Here is a 25,874-nt window from a genome sequence, read left to right as displayed (position 1 = left end):
TGTTAGCTCTTCTCTAAATTTTTGGTGGAATTCAGCTGTGAAGCCGTCTGGACCTGGGCTTTTGTTTGCTGGAAGATTTCTGATTACAGTTTCAATTTCCGTGCTTGTGATGGGTCTGTTAAAATTTTCTATTTCTTCCTGGTTCAGTTTTGGAAAGTTGTACTTTTCTAAGAATTTGTCCATTTCTTCCACGTTGTCCATTTTATTGGCATATAATTGTTGATAGTAGTCTCTTATGATCCTTTGTGTTTCTGTGTTGTCTGTTGTGATCTCTCCATTTTCATTTCTAATTTTATTGATTTGATTTTTCTCCCTTTGTTTCTTGATGAGTCTGGCTAATGGTTTGTCAATTTTATTTATCCTTTCAAAGAACCAGCTTTTGGCTTTGTTGATTTTTGCTATGGTCTCTTTTGTTTCTTTTGCATTTATTTCTGCCCTAATTTTTAAGATTTCTTTCCTTCTACTAATCCTGGAGTTCTTCATTTCTTCCTTTTCTAGTTGCTTTAGGTGTAGAGTTAGGTTATTTATTTGACTTTTTTCTTGTTTCTTGAGGTATGCCTGTTTTGCTATGAACTTGTATGAGACAGCAAAAGAGACACTGATGTATAGAACAGTCTTATGGACTCTGTTGCAGAGGGAGAGGGTGGGAAGATTCGGAAGAATGGCATTGAAACATGTAAAATATCATGTATGAAACGAGTTGCCAGTCCAGGTTCGATGCAAGATACTGGATGCTTGGGGCTAGTGCACTGGGACGACCCAGAGGGATGGTATGGGGAGGGAGGAGGGAGGAGGGTTCAGGATGGCGAACACATGTATACCTGTGGCGGATTCATTTTGATATTTGGCAAAACTAATACAATTTGTAAAGTTTAAAAATAAAATAAAATTAAAAAATAATTTAACAGGCAACCTAAAAAAAAAAAAAAAAAAGCATCAATTCTTCGGTGCTCAGCTTTCTTCACAGTCCAACTTTCACATCCATACATGACCACTGGAAAAACCATAGCCTTGACTAGATGGACCTTTGTTGGCAAAGTAATGTCTCTGCTTTTTAATATGCTATCTAGGTTGGTCATAAATTTCCTTTCAAGGAGTAAGCGTCTTTTAATTTCATGGCTACAATTACCATCTGCAGTGATTTTGGAGCCCAAAAAAATAAAGTCTGACACTGTTTCCACTGTTTCCCCATCTATTTGCCATGAAGTGATGGGACCAGATGCCATGATCTTCGTTTTCTGAATGTTGAGCTTTAAGTCAACTTTTTCACTCTCCATTTTCACCTTCATCAAGAGGCTTTTGAGTTCCTCTTCACTTTCTGCCATAAGGGTGGTGTTATCTGCATATCTGAGGTATTGATATTTCTCCTGGCAATCTTGATTCCAGCTTGTGATTCTTCCAGCCCAGTGTTTCTCATGATGTACTCTGTATATAAGTTAAATAAGCAGGGTGACAATATACAGCTTTGATGTACTCCTTTTCCTATTTGGAACCAGTCTGTTGTTCCATGTCCAGTTCTAACTGTTGCTTCCTGACCTGTGTATAGGTTCTCTATAGGTCAGGTGGTCTGGTATTCCCATCTCTTTCAGAATTTTCCACAGTTTATTGTGATCCACACAGTCAAAGGCTTTGACATAGTCAATAAAGCAGAAATAGATGTTTTTCTGCAACTCGCTTGCTTTTTCGATGATCCAGCAGATGTTGGCAATTTGATCTCTGGTTCCTCTGCCTTTTCTAAAACCAGCTTGAAATGACACTGAAAACACCATCTCTCAGAGTTCACTGTCTTCCTGGATGCTCAGCAGCAATTCATATTTTTTGCTGAGTGTCAGAAGCTTTAAAGTAGAAAGTTCAGACAAAGGAAAACATATTTTTAGAACTTACATTTAATCTTCATAATATTGCTAGAGCGTACTATGTAGCAGTTGACTTCCATCCTTAAAGAAGCTTTTTCCTTAACTGTTTTTATTTTTAAAGCAGGTCTGGTACATTTATCTTCCACCAATGCAAAGATTTGCTATATCAACTACTGCTTTGGGTTGCCTTTTCTTGGCCCTTAATTTTATTTTTTTGCCTACACTGTTGCTGTGGAAGTCCCCTTTGGTCTTAAATTTTAGAGATTAGATTCCTTATTTCCCCACTACTATAAATATCTGGCTCACCCTTTCAGAAGCTCCTCTTGTTATTCCTCAGTTTTCCAAATCTGCCTTCAAATGAAGTCTACTACCTCCAGGATCGATTCCAGAAGTATCTAGTGGCATCCCTTTGCACTGGGAATGGAAGTTAGGTACACTTTCACTGGCTTTAAAGATATATATATATTTGTGGTATCTGGAGGAAACTCTTCTTATCAATGTTTTATGTAGTTAATAAATGCACCACACCCAAAGGCTACTACTTTAGGAATTGAAAGATAACTATTGCATTCTTTGAGGTTAGACTTCAAAATCTAATGCTTTTCTTGTCTAAAATCTGATGTCTCTCTTAAAAAAAAACAAACATCAAGTCATCTGATAGAATTTCAGATGCTGCCCAAAGAACCCTATCCTTGTTAGGATTTGGAATTATAATAATTCACAAATAATAAGTCGTGTTAGGCTCTGGAATCTGGGCACTATTCCCAGAGTCAATGGTGATATTAATGGGCAAATTCTTATCTTTGATTAAGCAATTGTTTTGGTTGAATTGTTGCCATCCATACTGGCATTCACACTTGTTAGCATGTATTTGCAGAGACTAGGCAAGATCCAGAAATAACACTTCCAAGCATACATACGAACAGATAAAATTACTATCATTTTATAAATAAACAAGAATAATAGAGTTTGATATATCTTCATTGTCTAACCTTGCAAGTTGTCTTCCTTTGTGGATCTAGGTATAAACTTTTTTTTGGCAGTGTAATTTCTGGTAATATTTATGTTCACAAGTTTTCTGATACATAGATTAATTTTATAATCAGAAAAAGCTTATCATAGTATATTGCTAAATGAAAACAATTATAAAATAGTAACAGACGGTGGCTATTTAAAAATATACATATATAAAAACTCTAAGATAACAGAATGTAAAGTAATTCCACTTGAGTAATGGAATTATAAATTTTATTCATTATTTCCTAAATTTCTTATAAAAAACATTACTTTGGTAAAATGAACTTATGTTAAGGGGAGTGGAAGTTCTGGCATGCATTACCAGGAAGAGTGTCATACCTCATGATCTCAACTAGCTTGACCTGTGGCTATGTGGCTACTTCCCATCCTAGTTTTTCTTCTCATTTTTTCACCCCTCCCCACAACATATCTAAATCTGCTCTTTTTACTGCTTAGCTCTGAAATCCCCCAGAAATGGTTCAGGCTACCCTCATAGTCAAGGTGAGAGATGTGGAACAACACTAAGCTGTGGCATGAGAAGTGGAGAGACAGGCTTGGCTGGATTGTGGGGATTTTTCTAAGGTGGAAGATTTTAGACTCTGGTGGTAAAGGAGAGGGAAGAGCAGAGATTTTTAATCTGGGCAGCTGGCTGGATGGTGGCGGGAATACAGGAAAGGTGCAGGTGTAGACAAGTTGAGTTTGCACAGCCACAGTCCTGGGGGTGATGTGCAATAGGTGGTTAGGTATGTGGATGCTGAAAGTTTAATAAAGGTCTAGATTTGGGCATGATGAATGCAGGGGTGAGTAGTACTGAAATCATGGAGTGGGTAAGGTCAGCCACAAATGACAGAAAAGAGTAAATCAGGTTGATAGAATCTTGGGGATTCTCCCTTTAAGAGGTAAGGAGAACTCTTAAAAAGGGAGGGTAGGCAGCAACCAGACTTCAGTGGCTGAAATAAATGAATTAGGAGAGTGGAAACAGAAAATATTTAGATATCTCTAAACTGATGGTCTACCAGGCTTCTGCAAAATACGGAATTTGTTGTCAGGATTTAAATTAAGTAAACTTCTCATAAATCTGGATTTCTGGCTTTCCTCAAGAAATAAGGAGATTCAACAACACTGGACAGTTATTTCGATGTGGCAATAACCAGCAGGAATCATATACAAGCTACTTCATAGTTCTTAGATATAAACCTTTTAGAAAGCAAAGCAAGGCAAGTCTAAACAGTGAACTGAAGCAAAACAGATAGGATTTTATCTTCAGTTTTGAAAGCTGATTTTATGACCTAGTGACTCAGGTATATCCACAGACTGTGGTTTAACACCTGCTTTTACCTTGTGTATTTCTCAGCAAAACCTTTGTCCAGGCTGGAATTTTGCTCCCACTCCTTGTTCCCCTGTCACTAATGTAATGTTATGCCAGTAACATTTTCTGTGACTCAGTTTTAATCACATCTTCTAAAACTTTTCTCACTCTTCCCTCACATTGTCCTACAAGCTAGAAGAAAACAAAGCAAGGCTGCATGCCTTTATCCCCATCCAAAAAAAGTGAGCAGTTTCCTTGGTTCCTAGAGATGGGACATTGTACTGTGGAAGAAGTTATTCAAATATTTATTAAATTATGTAAGTGAGACAAAACAACAGCATCAAAAAGTTACCTGATAAAATGGAAGTCTTCCCTGTACTTTCTTCATTTTGTTTTTCTTTGCTGCTGTTGCTTAAATTTTTAAAGAAACAGCATCAGGTTATAGAGGAAAGAGCAGTCATAGCTATGGCTCTGTGAGTTGGGGACTTAAGTTCTGGTCCTGGCTCCACCATGTACTCACTTCCTAGCTGTGTGACCTTGAAGAAGACTGGCTTTGAGTGTCACTTCCTTCATCTGTAAAACAAGGAGTTTTAGACCAGTCCTGCAGTTTTTAATGGTACTCAGTGGACTAAAAAATGTGCTTTAGTGGTTCTAGAAATATCTGACGCTAATTTCATGGATTCTGGACTACATAGTTCTAAGACTACATACTCGTCCATAAATCCAATAAAAAATTCCTTTCTTCTAATCCAAATTGTTTCATTGTTTTTAGTGGCTGACATTACAATCTTCTCTCTTTTTAAAAATGTCCTGCAGTTTCATAATTAATATGTCAAGATGTATATTTATTTCTTTTGTTTTTTAAACCCACATTGGGATTTTTAGATCTCAGGATTTGAGTCTCTCAATAATTCTGGAAAGTTCTCAGCCTTTATTTCTTTAAATATCACTTCTTTCTTATTCTACCGCCTTTTAAAATTCCAACTAGATACACATTAGACTGTTTCATCCTGTTCTTTCAGTTTCTTAGCCCCTTTTAAGTATTCCTTGACTATATTCCAAGGAATATTTTCAGGTATATTTTCTAGTTTATTGACTCTTCATTTGTGTCTAATCTGTTTAATCAATACACGGAGCTATAATTTCAACAATATGTTTTTCATTGCTAGATATTCTATTTGGATCTTTTTCATATCCATTTGTTCTTTGTTCATGTCTTCAATCTTTTTAGAACACTACCTAAACATATTAAAATCAGCTGTTGTATATGTCATTTGTGATTGTCCTAATACATAAAGTCTTGGCAAGGTGGTTTCTGCTGTCTGTTCCCTTTTGTCTCTCTCAACATGGTGCCTACTATTCTTGTTTGCTTAACAAATCTTGGCTGCAAATAACTAATTCATCTGGGAAATTTTTTTTGTTTAAATGTTTTGCAGCTTGGGATGCAGTTCATAAGATTCATCAAGATAAGATTTGAGTTTGTCTTTCCAATATGACTTGGGATACTAGCAACCTACAACCATTTTATATTTAATTCTATATTTCAGGCTTTTGGAAGCACACAGGTACTGAGTATGATTTCAAGCTGCAAAGATTTGTGGGGGCTGATTTTTCATGTTGTTGTTGTTCAGTTGGTGGGTCATGTCCAACTCTTTGCAACTCTATAGTCTGTAGCATGCCAGGCTTTCCTGTCCTTCACAATCTCCCTGAGTTTGCTCAAACTCATTGTCCACTGAGTCAGTAATGCTATCTAGCCAGCTCATCCTCTGTCACCTGCTTCTCTTCCTGCCCTCAATCTTTCCCAGCATCAGGGTCTTTTCCAATGAGTTGGCTCTTCGCATCAGATGGCCAAGTAGTGGAGCTTCAGCTTCAGCATCAGTCCTTCCAAAGAATATTCAGGGTTGATTTTCTTTAGGATTGAATGCTTTGATCTCCCTGCTGTCCAAGGGACTCTCAAGAGTCTTCTACAGCACCATAATTCAAAAGCATCAATCCTTAAGCACTCAGCCTTGTTTATGGTCCAAATCTCACATCTGTTCATGACTACTGGAAAAACATAAGGTCTGACTGTAAGAACCTTTGTCAGTAATGTCTCTGCTTTTTAATACACTGTCTAGGTTTATCATAGCTTTCCTTCCCAGAAATAAGTGTCTCTTAAACTTCATACCTGCAGTACCAACCACAGTGAGTTTGGAGCCCCCAAAAATAAAGTCTGTCACTGTTTCCATTGTTTCCCCATTTGTCATGAAGTGATGGGACCAGATGCCAGGATCTTAGTTTCTTGAATGTTGAGCTTTAAGCCAGCTTTTCCACTCTCTTCTTTCACCCTCATTAGGAGGCTCTTTAGTTCCTCTTTGCTTCCTGCCATTAGAGTGGTAACATTTGCAAATCTAAGGTTGTTGATATTTCTCCTGGCAATCTTGATTCCAGCTTGTGAGTCACCCAGCCTGGCATTTATTTCGCATGAAGTACTCTGCATATAAGTTAAATAAGCAGGGTGACAATATACTGCCTTGATGTACTACTCCTTTCCCAATTTTGAACCAGTCTGTTGTTCTATGTACAGTTCTAGCTGTTGCTTCTTGACCTGCATACAGGTTTTTCAGGAAGTAGGTAAGATCTAGTATTCCCATCTCTTTAAGAATTTTCCACAGTTTGTTGTGATCTACACAGACAAAGTCATTAGCACAGTCAATGAAGCAGAGGAGATGTTTTTCTAGAATTCCCTTGTTTTTTTCTATGATTCAACAGATTGGCAATTGGCAATTTGATCTCTGGTTCCTCTGCCTTCTCTAAATCCAGCTTGTACATCTGAAAGCTCTCAGTTCAGGTACAGTTGAAACTTAGCTTGAAAGATTTTGAGTATTACCTTGCTAGAATGTGAAATGAGTATTACCTTGTTAGCATGTGAAATGAATATGGTAGTTTGAATATTCTTTCTCATTGACTTTCTTTGGGACTGGAATGAAAACTGACCTTTTCTAGTCCTGTGGCCACTGCTGAGTTTTCCAAATTGTTGGCATATATTGAATCCAGCACTTTTTTTTTTTAATATAAATTTATTTAATTGGAGGCAAATTACTTTACAATATTGTATTGGTTTTGCCATATATCAAAATGAATCCACCATGGGTGTACACGTGTTCCCCATCCTGAAACCCCCTCCCACCTCCATCCCCATACCATCCCTTTGGGTCATCCCAGTGCACCAGCCCCAAGCATCCTGTATCATGCATTGAACCTGGACTGACGATTCGTTTCACATATGATATTATACATGTTTCAATGCCATTCTCCCAAATCATCTCACCCTCGCCCTCTCCTATAGAGACCAAAAGACTGTTCTATACATCTGTGTCTCTTTTGCTGTCTTGCATACAGGGTTATCGTTACCATATTTCTAAATTCCATATATATGCATTAGTATTGGGGGCAGGAGGAGAAGGGGATGACAGAGGATGAGATGGCTGGATGGCATCACTGACTCGATGGACGTGAGTCTGAGTGAACTCCAGGAGTTGGTGATGGACAGGGAGGCCTGGCGTGCTGCAATTCATGGGGTCGCAAAGAGTCAGACACGACTGAGCGACTGAACTGAACTGAAATGATACAGCAACCTCTTCCAAAATGGCTTAATCATACAGAATCATACAGTGACTGATCTGATCTGATCTGATACTGTATTAGTGTTTTTCTTTCTGGCTTACTTCACTCTGTATAATAGGCTCCAGTTTCATCCACCTCATTAGAACTGATTCAAATGTATTCTTTTTAATGGCTGAGTAATACTCCATTGTGTATATGTACCACAGCTTTCTTATCCATTCATCTGCTGATGGATATCTAGGTGTGAAATAGTACCTCACTGTGGTTTTGATTTGCATTTCTCTGATAATGAGTGATGTTGAGCATCTTTTCATGTGTTTGTTAGCCATCTGTATGTCTTCTTTGGAGAAATGTCCGTTTAGTTCTTTGGCCCATTTTTTGATTGGGTCGTTTATTTTTCTGGAATTGAGCTGCAGGAATTGCTTGTATATTTTTGAGATTAATTCTTTGTCAGTTGCTTCATTTGCTATTATTTTCTCCCATTCTGAAGGCTATCTTTTCACCCTTCTTATAGTTTCTTTTGTTGTGCAGAACCTTTGCTTTTATTTCCAATATTCTGGGAGGTGGGTCATAGAGGATCCTGCTGTGATTTATGTCGGAGAGTGTTTTGCCTATGTTCTCCTCTAGGAGTTTTATAGTTTTTGGTCTTATGTTTAGATCTTTAATCCATTTTGAGTTTATTTTTGTGTATGGTGTTAGAAAGTGTTCTAGTTCCATTCTTTTATAAGTGGTTGACCAGTTTTCCCAGCACCACTTGTTAAAGAGATTTTCTTTTCTCCATTGTATATTCTTGTCTCCTTTGTCAAAGATAAGGTGTCCATAGGTGCATGGGTTTACTCTGGGCTTTCTATTTTGTTCCATTGATCTATATTTCTGTCTTTGTGCCAGTACCATACTGTCTTGATGACTGTGGCTTTGTAGGAGAGCCTGAATTCAGGTAGGTTGATTCCTGCAGTTCCATTCTTCTTTCTCAAGATAGCTCTGGCTATTTGAGGTTTTTTGTATTTCCATACAAATTGTGAAATCATTTGTTCTAGCTCTGTGAAAAATACTGTTGGTAGGTTGATAGGGATTGCATTGAATCTATAGATTGCTTTGAGTAGTATATTCATTTTCACTATATTGATTCTTCTGATCCATGATCACGGTATATTTCTCCATCTATTAGTGTCCTCTTTGATTTCTTTCACCAACATTTTATAGTTTTATATATATATATATATGTCTTTTGTTTCTTTAGGTAGATATACTCCTAAGTACTTTATTCTTTTCTTTGCAATGGTGAATGGAATTGTTTCCTTAACTTCTCTTTCTATTTTCTCATTATTAGTGTATAGGAATGCAAGGGATTTCTGTGTGTTGATTTTATATCCTGCAACTTTACTATATTCATTGATTAGCTCTAGTAATTTTCTGGTGGAGTCTTTAGGGTTTTCTATGTACAGGATCATGTCATCTGCAAACAGTGAGAGTTTTACTTCTTCTTTTCCAATTTGGATTCCTTTTATTTCTTTTTCTGCTCTGATTGCTGTGGCCAAAACTTCCAAAACTATGTTGAATAGTAGTGGTGAAAGTGGGCACCCTTGTCTTGTTTCTGACTTCAGGGGAAATGCTTTCAATTTTTCACCATTGAGGATAATGTTTGCTGTGGGTTTGTCATATATAGCTTTTATTATGTTGAGGTATGTTCCTTCTATTCCTGCTTTCTGGAGAGTTTTTATCATAAATGGATGTTGAATTTTGTCAAAGGCTTTCTCTGCATCTATTGAGATAATCATATGGCTTTTATTTTTCAATTTGTTAATGTGGTGTATTACATTGATTGATTTGTGGGTATTGAAGAATGATTGATTTGTGGGATAAAGCCCACTTGGTCAGGATGTATTATCTTTTTAATGTTTTGTTGGATTCTGATTGCTAGAATCTTGTTAAGGATTTTTGCATCTATGTTCATCAGTGATATTGGCCTGTAGTTTTCTTTTTTTGTGGCGTCTTTGTCACGTTTTGGTATTAGGGTGATGGTGGCCTCATAGAATGAGTTTGAAAGTTTACCTTCCTCTGCAATTTTCTGGAAGAGTTTGAGTAGATAGGTGTTAGCTCTTCTCTAAATTTTTGGTAGAATTCAGCTGTGAGGCCATCTGGACCTGGGCTTTTGTTTGCTGGAAGATTTCTGATTACAGTTTCAATTTTCATGCCTGTGATGGATCTGTTAAGATTTTTTATTTCTTCCTGGTCCAGTTTTGGAAAGTTGTACTTTTCTAAGAATTTGTCCATTTCTTCCACGTTGTCCATTTTATTGGCATATAATTGCTGATAGTAGTCTCTTATGATCCTTTGTATTTCTGTGTTGTCTGTTGTGATCTCTCCATTTCCAGTTCTAATTTTATTGATTTGATTTTTTCCTTTGTTTCTTGATGAGTCTGGCTAATGGTTTGTCACTTTTATTTATCCTCTCAAAGAACCAGCTTTTGGCTTTGTTGATTTTTGCTATGGTCTCTTTTTGTTTCTTTTGCATTTATTTCTGCCCTAATTTTTAAGATTTCTTTCCTTCTACTAACCCTGGGGTTCTTCATTTCTTCCTTTTCTAGTTGCTTTAGGTGTAGAGTTAGGTTATTTATTTGACTTTTTTCTTGTTTCTTGAGATATGCCTGTATTGCTATGAACCTTCCCCTTAGCACTGGTTTTACAGTGTCCCACAGGTTTTGGGTTGTTGTGTTTTCATTTTCATTCGTTTCCATGCATATTTTGATTTTTTTTTTTATTTCTTCTGTGATTTGTTGGTTATTCAGCAGCGTGTTGTTCAGCCTCCATATGTTGGAATTTTTAATAGTTTTTCTCCTATAATTGAGATCTAATCTTACTGCATCGTGGTCAGAAAAGATGCTTGGAATGATTTCAGTTTTTTTGAATTTACCAAGGCTAGATTTATGGCCCAGGATGTGATCTATCCTGGAGAAGGTTCCATGTGTGCTTGAGAAAAAGGTTTCCATTGACTTTATTGTTTTGGGTTCGAGTTTATACACCCTTTTTTGTGTTTTCTGTCTAGAGAAGATCCTTTAGCATTTGCTGGAGAGCTGGTTTGGTGGTACTGAATTCTCTCAGCTTTTGCTTGCTTGTTTGTAAAGCTTTTGATTTCTCCTTCATATTTGAATGAGATCCTTGCTGGGTACAATAATTTGGGCTGTAGGTTGTTTTTCTTTCATCACTTTAAGTATGTCCAGCCATTCCCTCCTGGCCTGAAGAGTTTCTATTGAAAGATCAGCTGTTATCCTTATGGGAATCCCCTTGTGTATTATTTGTTGTTTTTCCCTTGCTGCTTTTAATATTTGTTCTTTGTGTTTGATCTTTGTTAATTTGATTAATATGTGTCTTGGGGTGTTTTGCCTTGGGTTTATCTGTTTGGGACTCTCTGGGTTTCTTGGACTTGGGTGATTATTTCCTTCCCCATTTTAGGGAAGTTTTCAACTATTATCTCTTCAAGTATTTTCTCATGGTCTTTCTTTTTGTCTTCTTCTTCTGGGACTCCTATGATTCGAATGTTGGGGAGTTTAACATTGTCCCAGAGGTCTCTGAGATTGTCCTCATTTCTTATAATTAGTTTTTCTTTTATGCTCTCTGATTCATTTATTTCTACCATTCTATCTTCTACCTCACTAATCCTATCTTCTGCCTCCATTATTCTACTATTTGTTCTCTCAAGAGTGTTTTTTATATCATTTACTGCATTATTCATTATATATTGACTCTTTTTTATTTCTTCTAGGTCCTTGTTAAACCTTTCTTGCATCTTCTCAATCCTTGTCTCCAGGCTATTTATCTGTGATTCCATTTTGTTTTCAAGATTTTGGATCATTTTCACTATCATTACTTGGAATTCTTTATCAGGTAGATTCCCTATCTCTTCCTCTTTTGTTTGGTTTGGTGGGCATTTATCCTGTTCCTTTACCTGCTGGGTATTCCTCTGCCTCTTCATCTTGTTTATATTGCTGTGTTTGGGGTGGCCTTTCTGTATTCTGTCAGTTTGTGGAGTTCTCTTTATTGTGGAGTTTCCTTGCTGTGGGTGGGATTGTATGGGTTGTTTGTCAAGGTTTCCTGGTTAGGGAAGCTTGTGTCAGTGTTCTGGTGGGTGGAGCTGGATTTCTTTTCTCTGGAGTGCAGTGAATTGTCCAGTAATGAGTTATGAAATGTTTGGGCAGCCTGTATATTGAAGCTCAGGGCTATGTTCCTGTGTTGCTGGAGAATTTGCGTGGCATGTCTTGCTCTGCAACTTGTTGGCCCTTGGGTGATGCTTGGTTTCAGTGTAGGTATGGAGGTATTTGATGAGCTTCTGTCAATTAATGTTCCCTGGAGTCAGGAGTTCTCTGGTGTTCTCAAGATTTGGACTTAAGCCTCCTGCTTCTGGTTTTCAGTCTTATTTTTACAGTAGCCTCAAGACTTCTCCATGTATACAGCACTGCTGATAAAACATGTAGGTTAAAGATGAAAAGTTTCTCCACAGTGAGGAATACCCAGAGAGGTTCACAGAGTTACATGGAGAAGAGAAAAGGGAGGAGGGAGATAGAGGTGACCAGGATGAGATGCTGCTAAGTTGCTTGTCGTGTCTGACTCTGTGCAACCCCATAGATGGCAGCCCACTGGGCTTCCCCATCCCTGGGATTCTCCAGGCAAGAACACTGGAGTGGGTTGCCATTTGAGGTGGAATCAAAAGAGGAGAGAGGAAGCTACCCAGTAATCACTTCCTTATGTGTGCTCCACAGTCTGGACCGCTTAGAGATGTTCATGGAGTTATATAGAGAAGAGAAGAGGGAGGAAGGAGACAGAGATGGCCAGGAGGATAAAGGGGGTGGGGATCAAAAGGAGAGAGACAGATCCAGCCAGTAATCAGTTCCCTAAGTGTTCTCCACCATCTGGAACACACAAAGAGATTCACAGAGTTGGGTAGAGAAGAGAAGGGGGAGGGAGGAGATAGAGGTGACCTGGTGGAGAAAAAGGAGAGTCCAAAGGGGGAGAGAGCAGTCAAGCCAGTAATCTCACTCCCAAGTGAAAATGGGTACTGAAGATTGGGTTTTTAAAGGTACAAAATTGATAACAAATACCAAAAGTCAAAGATTAAAAATCTAGAGTAGAGTTTAGATTTTCAAAAATACAATATTAAAGAAAAAAAGTCACAAAAATTATAAAATATATATATATATATGAAGTTTGTTTTAAAAAATAGGGTCTCTCTCTCTCTTTTTTTTTTTGCAAAGTAATAGTAGATTACAAAAATGAAAATTAAAGGAGTAATAGAGGACTTAAAAATTAAAAAAACTTTTTTAAAGATTAAAGAATGATAGTAAAAATAGCAAAAATATATCTAGGACTTTCTCTGGTGTTGTTATGGGCAGTGTGGGGTCAATTCATTTTCCGATAATTCCTTAACCCAGCATAAATTTTCAAGATCTATAGGCCCCTTCCTATGTAGTCAGTACTAACTAGGGTTTTAATCATTGCACCTGTCACTTTCAAGGAGGTTCCCTCTGTTTTAGCTTCTTCTGTTTGCTGGTCTCTTCAGTGTCTAATTTCCTCCCTGACACAAGGGGGTGGTGGTAGACACTTTTTTAGGTTCGCTTGTTCAGTCATGCTGTGGGGAGGGAGGGACGCTGCAAACAAATAACACTGGTGTGTGCTCACAGTGTCTCAGCCACACTGGGTTTATCCCCACTCACAGCATGTGTGGTTTTCCAGTCTACACTGCTTAGGCTCTAGGTTGTTCTGCCGGGAACCGTCTGAGGCCAGCCCTGGGTTGTATGTACTTCCCAGGTCTAAGCCACTCAGGTTCAGGTACTTGGGTAGTCCTCAGAGGTGCAGACTTGGTTGGGCCTGCATTTTGTGCCCTTCCCAGGTCTGAGCAGCTCAGGTGACCAGGTGTTTGGCGAGCGCGGTCGCTGTGACTTATTGCCTCCCTCATCCCTGCCGCTTGGCTTTCTGGGTGTACAACAGGCACACCTTCTCAGACGGATGTTGACCGTGCAAGAAGTCTTGGTTAGCAACAAAGCCTGTTTGCAGTTTGGTAGATAATGCCTCTCTGGGGCCATGATTGCCCCTTTCCGGCTCTGGCTGCCCTCGCCTGCCTGTCCTTTGTTCTGTGAGCAGGCCTGACAGTGTCTTAGGTTAGGGCTTTTCACATAGCTCTAATCAGTCCTTTGTTCTGTGAGCGGGCCTGGTGGTGTCTTAGGTTAGGGCTTTTCGCACGATAGCTATCCCACAGTCTGGTTTGCTTTCCCAAGTTAGTTTCCTCAGATTGCCCTTGGGGCATTCAGGCCTGGTCCTTACTCTAAGCAATGTAGCCCGCTTCTCCCTGCCCAGCCCCTGCTTGCTAGTGGCAGGTGCAGGCGTCTGCACTGCTTCTCCACTGGGGGAGTTACCATTGGGCATGTAATCTGTGGATTTTAAGTATTTATTTATTTTTCCTCCTGTTTATGTTGCCCTCTGTGGTTCCAAGGCTCGCCACAGACTCAGTAGTGAGAGTGTTTCCTCTCTTTTTTAAGACTCTCTTCCCGGGACAGAGCTCCATCCCTACCTCTTTTGTCTCTCTTTTTATCTTTTATATTTTTTCCTACCTCCTTTCGAAGACAATGGGCTGCTTTTCTAGGTCCCTGATGTCCTCTGCTGGCATTCAGAAGTTGTTTTGTGGAATTTACTCAGCGTTCAAATGTTCTTTTGATGAATTTGTGGGGGAGAAAGTGGTCTCCTCGTCCTATTCCTCTGCCATCTTAGGACTGCCCCCCAAGTGCAGCACTTTAAAAGAATCATCTTTTAGGATTTTAAACAGCTCAGCTGGAATCCCATCACTTCCACTAGTTTTTTTTTTTTCACAGTAAAACTTCCTGTGGCCCACTTGACCTCATACTCCAGGATGTCTGGCTCTAGGTGAGTGACCAAACCACTGTGGTTATCTGGTCATTAAGATTTTTTCTGTATAGTTTTTCTGTGTATTCTTGGCACCTCTTCTTAATCTCTTCTGCTTCTGTTAGGTCCTCACCATTTCTGTCCTTTATTGTGCCCATCTTTGCATGAAATGTTCCTTTAGTATCTCTAATTAAAGAGATCTCTAGTCTCTTTCATTCTATTGTTTTCCTCTATTTATTTGCATTGTTCACTTAAGAAGGCTTTCTTATCTCTTCTTGCTATTCTATGGATCTCTGCATTCAATTGGGTATATCTTTCCTTTTCTCCTTTGCTTTTCACTTCTTTTCTCAGCTATATGTAAGGCCTCCTCAGACAACCACTTTCCCTTCTTCCATTTCTTTTTCTTTGGGATGGTTTCAGTCACCACCTTCTGTACGATGTTAGGAACCTCTGTCCATAGTTCTTCAGACATTCTGTCTACCAGATCTAATTCCTTGAATCTATTTGTCACATATGTGAGACATGAGGTGGGGAAACCAAAGGGAATAAAACAATACATTGAACTGAATAATTCAAAATGTTGATCACACTAAAACCACAGAGCCAGAGACTAAACAAAGTCAGCTTCTTTAAATGCTTTAGAACAAGCACTGACCCAAGAACAAGAAGACCTGGGTTCTATCAGGTTGAGTCATATAAAAGTGTTATTTTTATAGGTCAAAATTCAGTAGTGCCAGTTTCATAATGCTCAACCCACAGTTCCTGCTACACCACTCTGTGGTGATCTTTGGGATTTGGATAGGGCTTCCACATCTGTCCAGCTGGTGATGCCTGCCTTGCCTAGTTTGTAGGGTTTCTGCAAGGACCTATACAAATTATACAACATTTTATTGAGTGTCTGCTCATGAGTAGTTGCTTGGAAAACAAAAGATGACTAAGGTATAATGTTCGTTCCCAAGGAGCTAACAGCCAATGGAGGAAACAAAGAGAAACAACGTTGGATATGATAAGCAAGTAAGGAAGGAAGCAATAAATTCCATTGGATTGGTAGACAGAATCATTTCAATTGAGCTCTAAAGGTTAAGTAGAAGTTTCCCATGTAAAGGGGAAGAGACAAATTTAGCAAGAGGAATAACTTGAACAAGGCATGCAGGTGTGAAAGCGCATGGTAACTTGAGGAACAGTAAATCATCCAGTGGGTCTAAAATGTACAGGGTAATGAGGAAGAGGGTGTGTGAGACCAGAAAGTTTGAAAGGGTGGGTCACACCAGGGTATAAAAATGATTGGATAAGATGCATCTAGAGGAACTGTAAGAAAGCATAGAGTGTTTTACAAATGCTGTTATTTACCTTGAATACATAAAAGAAAGTTTCCCTGAAAACTCACATCATCCCTTCCCTGAAAACTCATAAAAGATTTGGCTTGAGTCATAGACTGATTTGCCAGATTTCTTAATAGAGTGTTTCCTCTCCCTAGGCGGCACGTAGAAATTTTCAGAGTGGTGGGGAAAGGAGAACAGGAAATGATTCAGTTTGAGTGCTATCTCATTGTTGCCTTGCCCCCTTCTTCTGTATCAGTTCTCCCCCAAGAAAAAATTAAAGCCACCACAACCAATGGAGGAGAGGGTCAGTGTGAGCACACTTCCCTCCTATCTTTTCCCTTCTGCTTCCCTGTAAAATCTCTCAGAATTAAGGCATTCAGTGTTGCCAAGCTTAGTCATATTTTCCATTTCCCCTCTCTCCTACCAGCCAAGATCAATTTTGGGGTGCTGACTTCTTTCAATAATTTTCTGGTACCCAACAATGGGTTAGTATAATTCCACCATACCCTCAGAGTTCCTCTGCACAAACAAGTACATGCAAGCCTGACAACACAGTGAATAGAATCGAAGGCCAGGGAATTCAGTTTCACCTTATTCTACCAATGGCTCCCATGGAATAAGAGAAAGAACCAAATGGACTTGATTTCAAATTCTGCCTTTGCTACTTACTGACTATGTGGCCTTTTGCAAGACAGTTAATCACTCTGAGTCTCTATTTCCTCACTTCTAAAATGGAGGAAATAATATCAAATACTGGTGATATGGTGACTATTATAAACAATGTATGTAAAACATGTGATCCACAGAAGATGCCCAAGATACTGTAACTGTTATCACCATTAGTGTCATTGCCACCACCATCATTATTAAGAGTCTGAACTAATGCAGACTCCCTGCTGGTCTCATTCCTTCTCTCTTCCTTCCCTCCATCTGTTCCTCACATGGCAGCCAGAGTACTCTTTAAAAAACTAAGTCATATTCCACATTACTTAAAACCCTTCTTTGGCTTCCCATTGCAGTTTGAATGAAATACAACTCCTTCCCCTGGCCTCCAGGGCCCAGCCCTACTTGGTTTCTTCCTCCTTCCTTCTCCAACCCCATTACATTATACTCTCCCAATTGCCCAACCTGCTCCAGCCACACTGGCGCTCTTAGTTCCCTAAAAACTGCAAGTTCTGTCAGGGCCTTTGCCCCTGGAGTTTTCTCTATCCAGAAGTCATCCTCTGTCCCCTCTCGGCCATATGTTCTTCACACCCTTTGGGCACGGCTTAAATGCCACCTTCTCTGACCACACTATCTTAGTACCATTCTAGTCCTTAAACTTCCTCATCAATCTAATTCTTATTTATCATATTCATAAATGATTTATTTGTATGGTTATTTTCTCAAAATATATCTCCCCCCAAAAGAATAAACTCCAGGAGGGCAGGAAGAAGTTTGCTTTATTCACTACTGTATCCCTAGCACCTAGCTGGGCACTAAAAAAGTGTTTGATTTATTATCGTTATTCCTAGCACTCTGTGCAGATACAAATCCATACTACTTGTGAACTCGGGACCTCAGAGAGGTTGGGATTTCTCTATAATGATTACTAGCTATATTTCTTTTCAAAGCATTTAACTACTTTCTAGGACATCAAAGATTAAACTTTCTATTTTCTGTATCATCCAAATTTTCCATAATGAACATATATTTTTAATAAAAATTTCTCTTAAACTCTGCATTTTAACAAGACTCCTCACTCCAATTTGATTAAATTCATTTATTTTAAAAGTAAAATTCACAAAGAGGAAAGAAAGACCAGCAGCCAACTTAACACTCTTAAGGGTATCAGTATTTTGGAAGAGAGAAATTGCTAATCAAAGAGCATCGCCTGACATATAAGAGACATTTACTGATTCAATAAACAATTTTCCATGTGATCAAATGTAGATTATATGACAAAGTAAAGTGAAAACTGTTGTGCAGTGTCCCACGGGTTAATGCTGATGGAATACATAGTCCCTGGCAACTAATGGGCACTCAGTATTTGTGGAATGTAGACTAAAGCAGACTCCCTGCTGGTTTCATTCCTTCTCTCTTCCTGCCCTCCATCTGTTCCTCACATGGCAGCCAGAGCACTCTTTAAAAAACTAAGTCATATTCCACATTACTTAAAACCCTTCTTTGGCTTACCATTGCACTTTGAATGAAATCCAACTCTGGATTGGATTTCAATCCAATCTGGAGCCTTCAGCCAGCCAAAGAAGCAATCATACGCATGGCAACTTTGGAAATGACATTGCATACATTTTTGTTGTTGTTGCTCAGAAATGAATTACCAAGTAATGAATTTCTATTTAAGATACTATTCCTTGATTAAAATCTCATTTCAGGTTTTTATTTTACTTTTTTGTGATTTAGTGTTAGTCACTCAGTCGTATCCGACTCTCAGTGACCCTATTGACTGAGGCCAGCCAGGCTCCTCTGTCCATGGAATTCTCCAGGCAAGAATACTGGAATGGGTGGCGATTTCCTTCTCCAGGGTTTAGTGATTTAAATGTATGTCATTTCCTCTGGAATGTTCCTCTCCACTACACGTACACTCTTACCCTCTTCTTTCTCCTTCTTTCTTAAAAAGTTCCTTCTCTTTCCTTGTGTTGTCTAAAACACAAGGCTTTCCCCTGGTGACACCACTATTCTTAAACCCACTCTCTTTCATTGTGTGCCCATTTCCCAGCACCAATACAGGAAGCGGCACATTTCTCACTTTCCACTGCCCTTGGTAACCTCAACCCTGGGCCCAACTACTTATGTTAATGTCTTTCCATTCTTTTTACCAGGGATCCCAACATCCTTTTCTGTTTGAGCTGCCTCCTCTATCATCACCCTCAGTTGACTTCATTGCCTGTTTTAATGATTCTTTAGTCCTCTACACGGAGAAGGCAATGGCACCCCACTCCAGTATTCTTGCCTAGAAAATCCCATGGACGGAGGAGCCTGGTAGGCTCCAGTCCATGGGGTCGCTAAGAGTCGGGCACGACTGAGTGACTTCACTTTCACTTTTCACTTTCATGCATTGGAGAAGGAAATGGCAAACCTTCCAGTGGGATGCCGTCTATGGGGTCGCACAGAGTCGGACATGACTGAAGCGACTTAGCAGCAGCAGTCCTCTACAGGGCTTTGCTGGTGGCTCAAGTGGTAAAGAACCCGCTTGCAATGCACAGATCACTCACAAAGCCTCATCCTGACCACCATTATCATCAGAACATATCCACCTCCAAGATAAGAACACTGGAATTCACCTGTTTATAATATAAAACAAGCGTCTGTATTTTTACTTCTCCCACTCCCATTTTTAAAACCTTTAGAAATTGTGCTAAAATGTAACAATAAATATAATACATCTGATCTTCATTTTAATCATTTTAAGTGTACATGAAATACACTGACATTAGTGAGCAACCATCATAATCCAGCTCCAAAATTTTTTTCATCTTCCAAAAATGAAGCTTGATATCCATGAACAGCATTATCTCATTCCCTAGTTAAGTCTTTTAAGCATATTTATATTCCCCTTAATCGCTGTAAAGCTTCTCACAACCTACTTTATGAACAAGAATCAAGCCATTTTACAAGATCCTCAAGTTCATGTTCCTAGACCTGACATTTCACATCTCCCCCATTCTCTCACTTTTCCTCCTCTCCTACACAAAGAAATATGCCTCCTCCTTTTCAAAGCTGACCTTCCACTAGTATTCTTTCCCCCTCTCTCTTCTGTCTCCTCTGGGACTTTGATATAGAAAACTATTTATATAGTTTTGATATAGAAAACTATATCAGTTTTCTCTTTCTCATTCACTACTTTCTCTCTACATTGAAATACACCTAGGAGTTTAATATTCTAATAAAAAATAATAATAATGTGTTAAGTTTTACTATGTTCTAGCTATTATGCTAAGTGCTTAAAATGTACCTCCTTATATAATTCTCATAAAAATCCCATGAGTTCAAAATATTATAAGAAAAAGTGTTATTATGAGGAAACTGAGGCTTTAGAGACATCACGTAACTTGCCCTAGACTTTTCACCTGACTAGTTAGCAGCATCCTCCCTTCTCCATGCTGCTGTCAAGATACCATTCTCTCTGCATTTCCCTTTCATTACTATACTTTTTTAAAAGTCTTTCTCCTTTCTTCTTCACACTGTGCAGTAAACTACAGTTTCCTACCATGTTTAAAGGACTCTCTCCAAGGCCTCTAATCTGCTAGTTCTCTGCACTGCTCATCAAATGTTCCTTTTTGAGAGGATCTGCTTTCTTAGCCTTCATAATATGACCTGTTTTTTTTTTTTTTTTTTTCTCCTTCTCTTTCTGATGTTCTTTGCTAACTCCTTTTCTTCTCTTACCCCTTAAATGTAAGAGTCTCCACAGTTCCATCTAGACACAGCTTTCTCTTCCTGCTCCACACTCAGCTGAGCCAATCTCACTTTGCTCCCACATAATTAACAGTTATGCTTTCACAAATGAACAAATCCACATGGCTAAGTCTGGCCTTCTCAACCCACAACCCAGCTCCAGCTCCCTGCTGAAATTTCCATATAATTGTTCCTTAAATTTGAGATACCATTTGCCCTATATTACTCATTACTTGTTCCTGTCAATGAAACTCTTCACATGAGTTTCCTAACCAGACCACTGGCACCAATTTCACTTCCCTTTGCCTTCCCTTCCCCTGTCCAGAGCTGATATACCCACATCCAAAAAGAGCTATGGAGGCTCTGTGGCAGATACAACACTGAACTGCGAATGAACTTTGGTTCTAATCCTGACTCAGCCACTGAAGAGCTATGTGACAATGGAAGTAGGACCAGGGATCTCTGGAGCCCTTTCTCATTCAACATTCAAGGACTTATGAAATATGCCTGAAGCACTAATCACCTTCATCCCTGCCTGACTAGTCTCACTGACACTGCCCTAGCTCTATTCTCACTGCTTTTTGCCTGGGTTATTTAATTGGCCTCCTAACTGCCGTTCTTTCCTTTCTTCTAGTCCTTCATACAGCCATAAAATTACATTCATAAAACACATCTTTGATATTTCTCACTTGCTTAAAAAACTTAAAAAAGATTCTTGTTAGCTACAGAGTAAAACTCAAACTCCTTACCATTATATTCGCAGCTCCCTGCATTCTACTCCCCACATAACATATGAAGCCTCACTTTATCTAAATTGGATTACAAAGGTGTTTGGGATAAACATTTGGGGAAAAAAAAAATCCCTAAATTACTCTTTATACTAGACGTAATAAGTGATTAAAGATTGAAATATTAAGTAGTAAAGAATAAAACTTTTAGAAAGTGGCATGATAAATTAATTTATAATCTTTGAGGAGGGGGCATCTTCAAAGCAGGACACAAAATCCATAAGTTATAGGAGGAAAAGTTGATTAAAATTTACCATGTAACATGGGTGTACCTATGCCTGATTCTTGTTGATGTTTAACAGAAAACCACAAAATTCTGTAAAGCAAGTATCCTTCAATTAAAAAATAAATAAATTGGCAAAAAATCAATCAAACATGAGTAAACCTACGGTTGATTATCTTGATGTTTGCTAAAAACCAGTGCAACACTGTAAAGCAATTATCCTTCAATTAAAAATAAAGTTTTTAAATATCTTTAAAAAATTTACCACATAATACTTGAAAATTTTTGTCAAAAAAATTTAAATGCAATTAATAAAGTAATAATTGGTACTGGGGAAATTTTTTCACAGACAACAATTTCACCTCTTAATTTACAAAGAGTCCACGTAAGTCATTAATTTATAGACACTGACAACAAATATATTTTTTAAAAAAAATGTTAAATCTCACTAAATAATTAAAGAAACAAAATTCAAAACATGAGCTATTTCCCACTCTTTAGAAAGCAAACATTTTAAAGGTGAGGACTTCCCCTACCCCCACTGGACCCCTGATGCTAAGGCAATGGAGAAAGGGCACACACTTGAATTGCTGAAATTATAAATCAGTACAAACTTTTTGAAGTCAGTTGGATAATATCTATCAAAATATAAGATGCTTATACAGTTTGATCCAGAAATCTTGCTACAAGGAATGTATGCTACCAATGAACTTACAAAGGCTTACCAGAATCACAACACACAAACACACACACACATAGACCTGTCAGTTACAACACTGGTTATAGCAGAAAAGAAGAAAAGGGAAAAACTGGAAACAGCCAAAGAATTAATCAATACAAGATTGCTTATAGTATATTTATATGATTATGTATATTTGTTCTTGTGGTCCTTTAATGGACCGGAACCTGGTGGTCCGGAGTCGACGATAAGAAAGTGAAAGAGAGAGAGAGAGAGAGAAAGAAAGACAGACACGGGGACCCAAGCTCTGATGGAGCAAGGGTGCTTTATTAGCAGAAATGCAGGCTTATATATCTTTACAACAGACTGGTTCCAAATAGGAAAAGGAGTACATCAAGGCTTTATATTGTCACCCTGCTTATTTAACTTATATGCAGAGTACATCATGAGAAATGCTGGGCTGGAAGAAGCACAAGCTGGAATCAAGATTGCTGGGAGAAATATCAATAACCTCAGATATGCAGATGACACCACCCTTATGGCAGAAAGTAAAGAGGAACTAAAAAGCCTCTTGATGAAAGTGAAAGAGGAGAGTGAAAAAGTTGACTTAAAGCTCAACATTCAGAAAACGAAGATCATGGCATCTGGTCCCATCACTTCATGGCAAATAGATGGGGAAACAGTGGAAACAGTATCAGGCTTTATTTTGGGGGGCTCCAAAATCACTGCAGATGGTGACTGCAGCCATGAAATTAAAAGATGCTTACTCCTTGGAAGGAAAGTTATGACCAACCTAGATAGCATATTCAAAAGCAGAGACATTACTTTGCCAACAAAGGTCCATCTAGTCAAGGCTATGGTTTTTCTAGTATGGATGTGAGAGTTGGACTGTGAAGAAAGCTGAGCGCCGAAGAATTGATGGTTTTGAAGTATGGTGTTGGAGAAGACTCTTGAGAGTCCCTTGGACTGCAAGGAGATCCAACCAGTCCATTCTGAAGGAGATCAGTCCTGGGTGTTCTTTGGAAGGAATGATGCTAAAGCTGAAACTCTAGTACTTTGGCCACCTCATGCGAAGAGTTGACTCACTGGATAAGACTCTGATCCTGGGAGGGATTGGGGACAGGAGGAAAAGGGGACAACAAAGGATGAGATGGCTGGATGGCATCACTGACTCGATGGACGTGAGTCTCAGTGAACTCCAGGAGTTGGTGATGGACAAGGAGGCCTGGCGTGCTGTGATTAATGGGGTCGCAGAGAGCTGGACACAACTGAGCGACTGAACTGAACTGAACTGAAGATGATTACTCAGCTCTTACACAGGATGAAATTTTATCAATAGCCACAATATGGATAGTCTAATACATACAAGGTCGCTGACGCTGCAAAGAGTCACTGCATGTCTCATCCTATGACTTCAGTCCTGAGAACTGTGTGCAGCTCTACTCGTTCTCCAAATAGGAACCAATAAGGAACAGAAAATCCTTGAGAAATAGAAAACAGCATGCAGGAATCGGTCTGTTAAATGACAATTTGTAATGCTTCCTGTAAAAAGAATTATTCTGACATGTAGAAATGTCATGTTTATGCTTATGATGCGTGTTAACTGTATAATGAAAAAGCTTACAAAATAACATTAGCAGTATGATTCTACTTTTTATTAAAATATATATATAGTACTTATTCACTGAAAAAAAGAATGTTAGGATCCACAGTATACATGCTTTCCTGTCATTTACACATTTTCTAAGTGTACATATATCATTTTTATAACCAGAAAAAGATTACTTGAAAAGTTCTCAACTTTCTGTAGGAAAGAGAAAGGCAATTAAATAATCTGGGTCCTTATATGCTCTACAGTGAGTAACAAACAGTATGTAGAGTCCAAATGATAGAGGTTTTATCAAAGTTAATGATTAACTGAGTATAACTCATTGAAAGTGCTATGGCTAAAATAATCTAAAAAAAGCTTTGTTTAGGATTTAGTTGTGGGAATGAGAATGCATTCCCACCCATTCTAACCCATTCAACTGGCTCTGTTAGGATTGCCTCATTCATCTAATGCTGTCACCCAACGTTGCCTAATCCAAGAGTGTGTATATATAACTGGAGTTGGAATATAACTGCATCAACTACTACCAAGTGTGGACAACAGGAAGCCTCATCATTTGAGACCAGCCCTTCACATTTATAACTTAGGTGGGTATCATAACCAGTATGCGAGAATATGTGCCATATATTATTGGAAAGAGCAGCTCAAAAGAACCAGTAGCATTTACAATGCCATACTCTAATATTTCTGATTTTAAAATAAGAGAATAAACAGTAAATTTTTAAGTGTAAAATTTTTTTTAAGTGATTGTATTTTTTAAGGTAAAAGATTTGTAGGTTGTTTAAAGAAAATGTTTTGTCTTTCAGACAAAGATTAGAAAATATTTCCTGTTTTTGACTTATTGCATGCTCCTTAAAAAGCAGTTGACCTTTTCTGTGTCCGTGACTCCATTTTAAATGTTATATTTCATTTTCTTATCTATCTTACATGAATCCGCAGGCTAATACTGGTTTAGAACAGAGTTCCTCCAAGTGTGTTCTCTCAAACTAACCATGGGAATGTTAACAGAGTGAGTTGAGGAGATTATTTGAGATCAAATAATCACTGAAAATAATTAGTTAAACAAAAGTATCCAAATTCTACAGTGAGGGAATGTTAGCACCTTTACTATGCTAACATGAATTCTGACTTTCCAAGAAGTGGAATATAGACTGAAATATTTCCCAGATTTATTTGAAAATACAACTTTTAAAAATGTCTATCCAAGAGATCTTTTTTCTAGGACATAAGGATTCTTGGATAAAAGAGAAAAACAAATCCTGCAATGTAATCTTCATGTTATCAGTAAAATATTACCTGAACACCTACTGTGTGCAGGGTACTATTTGAACTATTTTCTGTACAATTTAAAATTTAACACAATAAAGCTACCAAAATGCACTATCCCACATTATGGTTAGAAATTAAATATCATATTCTGAAATTTATTATTTAAAAGAATTTGGACAATTGCTTGAGCATTTGAAGCTGAATTCTCATTTCTGCTTACTTTCTTTCTACATTTGGAGGGAGAAGAGAATAGCCAGGGTCAGGAAGCTCTGGCATAAAGATGGAAATCACGAGACTAGATTCTAGTCCTGGTTCTGCTTCTGTGAACCTGGGCGAGGCACTTAACCTTTCAGTCCTAGCCTACTCAACTAGAGTTGGGAGGGTGGGGTGCTCAGTAAATGATGTCTAAGTTTCTCTGCTTCTTATCTTCAACTGTTCTTGATCAATAAAGGTGGCAGAATCAGAAGAAGAAGGTAAGGATTGATGCGAGTCCCTCATGCTCTTTGAGGATAATATTTACTCCCATGGATGATACATTCATTTCTAGGGGCAGAATAGGGAATCTCAATTATGCTATCATTGAAGGATTTTGCTCATCAGACAGGCTGTAAATAGAATGGCTTTATGTAAGATTCTAGTTCCATTTAAACAAGAAAATTTGGAATTTCAGCCTACTGGGGACTTGGCAAGGGACAAAAGTAAAGGTGCAGGAAGTTTATTTTCCAATGAGTCCTCTAACCCAGGAACTCAATGTTCCTCCTTTACTCTGCTAGAAGAACTGGTCCTAATGAAGTTTATAAGAGATTTAAATAATAACCACTCTTGGGATAATTTGGACTCAATTTCTTTAAAATCTAGCACAAAGAAAGCAATGCTTACTAAAAGAAGTATTAACTATTATAGAACTTCA

General features: G+C 38.3%; 1 protein-coding gene across 2 annotated transcripts in view; it reads left to right on the top strand.

Moving 5' to 3' along the window:
- The window catches only part of IL33 (interleukin 33), a 65,248-nt gene that overhangs the window by 18,405 nt on the left and 20,969 nt on the right, over positions 1-25,874 (top strand). The window contains exons 2-3 of one of the 2 annotated variants that reach the window (XM_019965971.2): positions 14,649-14,700; positions 24,127-24,282. The gene's annotated coding sequence lies outside the window, so the exon portion shown is untranslated. The remainder of the gene's footprint in view (positions 1-14,648; positions 14,701-24,126; positions 24,283-25,874) is intronic. The other variant, XM_070794573.1, reaches the window with a different exon arrangement.

This window comes from Bos indicus, chromosome 8 (genome assembly GCF_029378745.1).
Source record: "Bos indicus isolate NIAB-ARS_2022 breed Sahiwal x Tharparkar chromosome 8, NIAB-ARS_B.indTharparkar_mat_pri_1.0, whole genome shotgun sequence".
Classification (NCBI taxonomy): Eukaryota; Metazoa; Chordata; class Mammalia; order Artiodactyla; family Bovidae; genus Bos; species Bos indicus.
The sequence above is the reverse complement of the archived record's forward strand: the minus strand, read 5'-3'. Positions and strand labels throughout refer to the sequence as shown.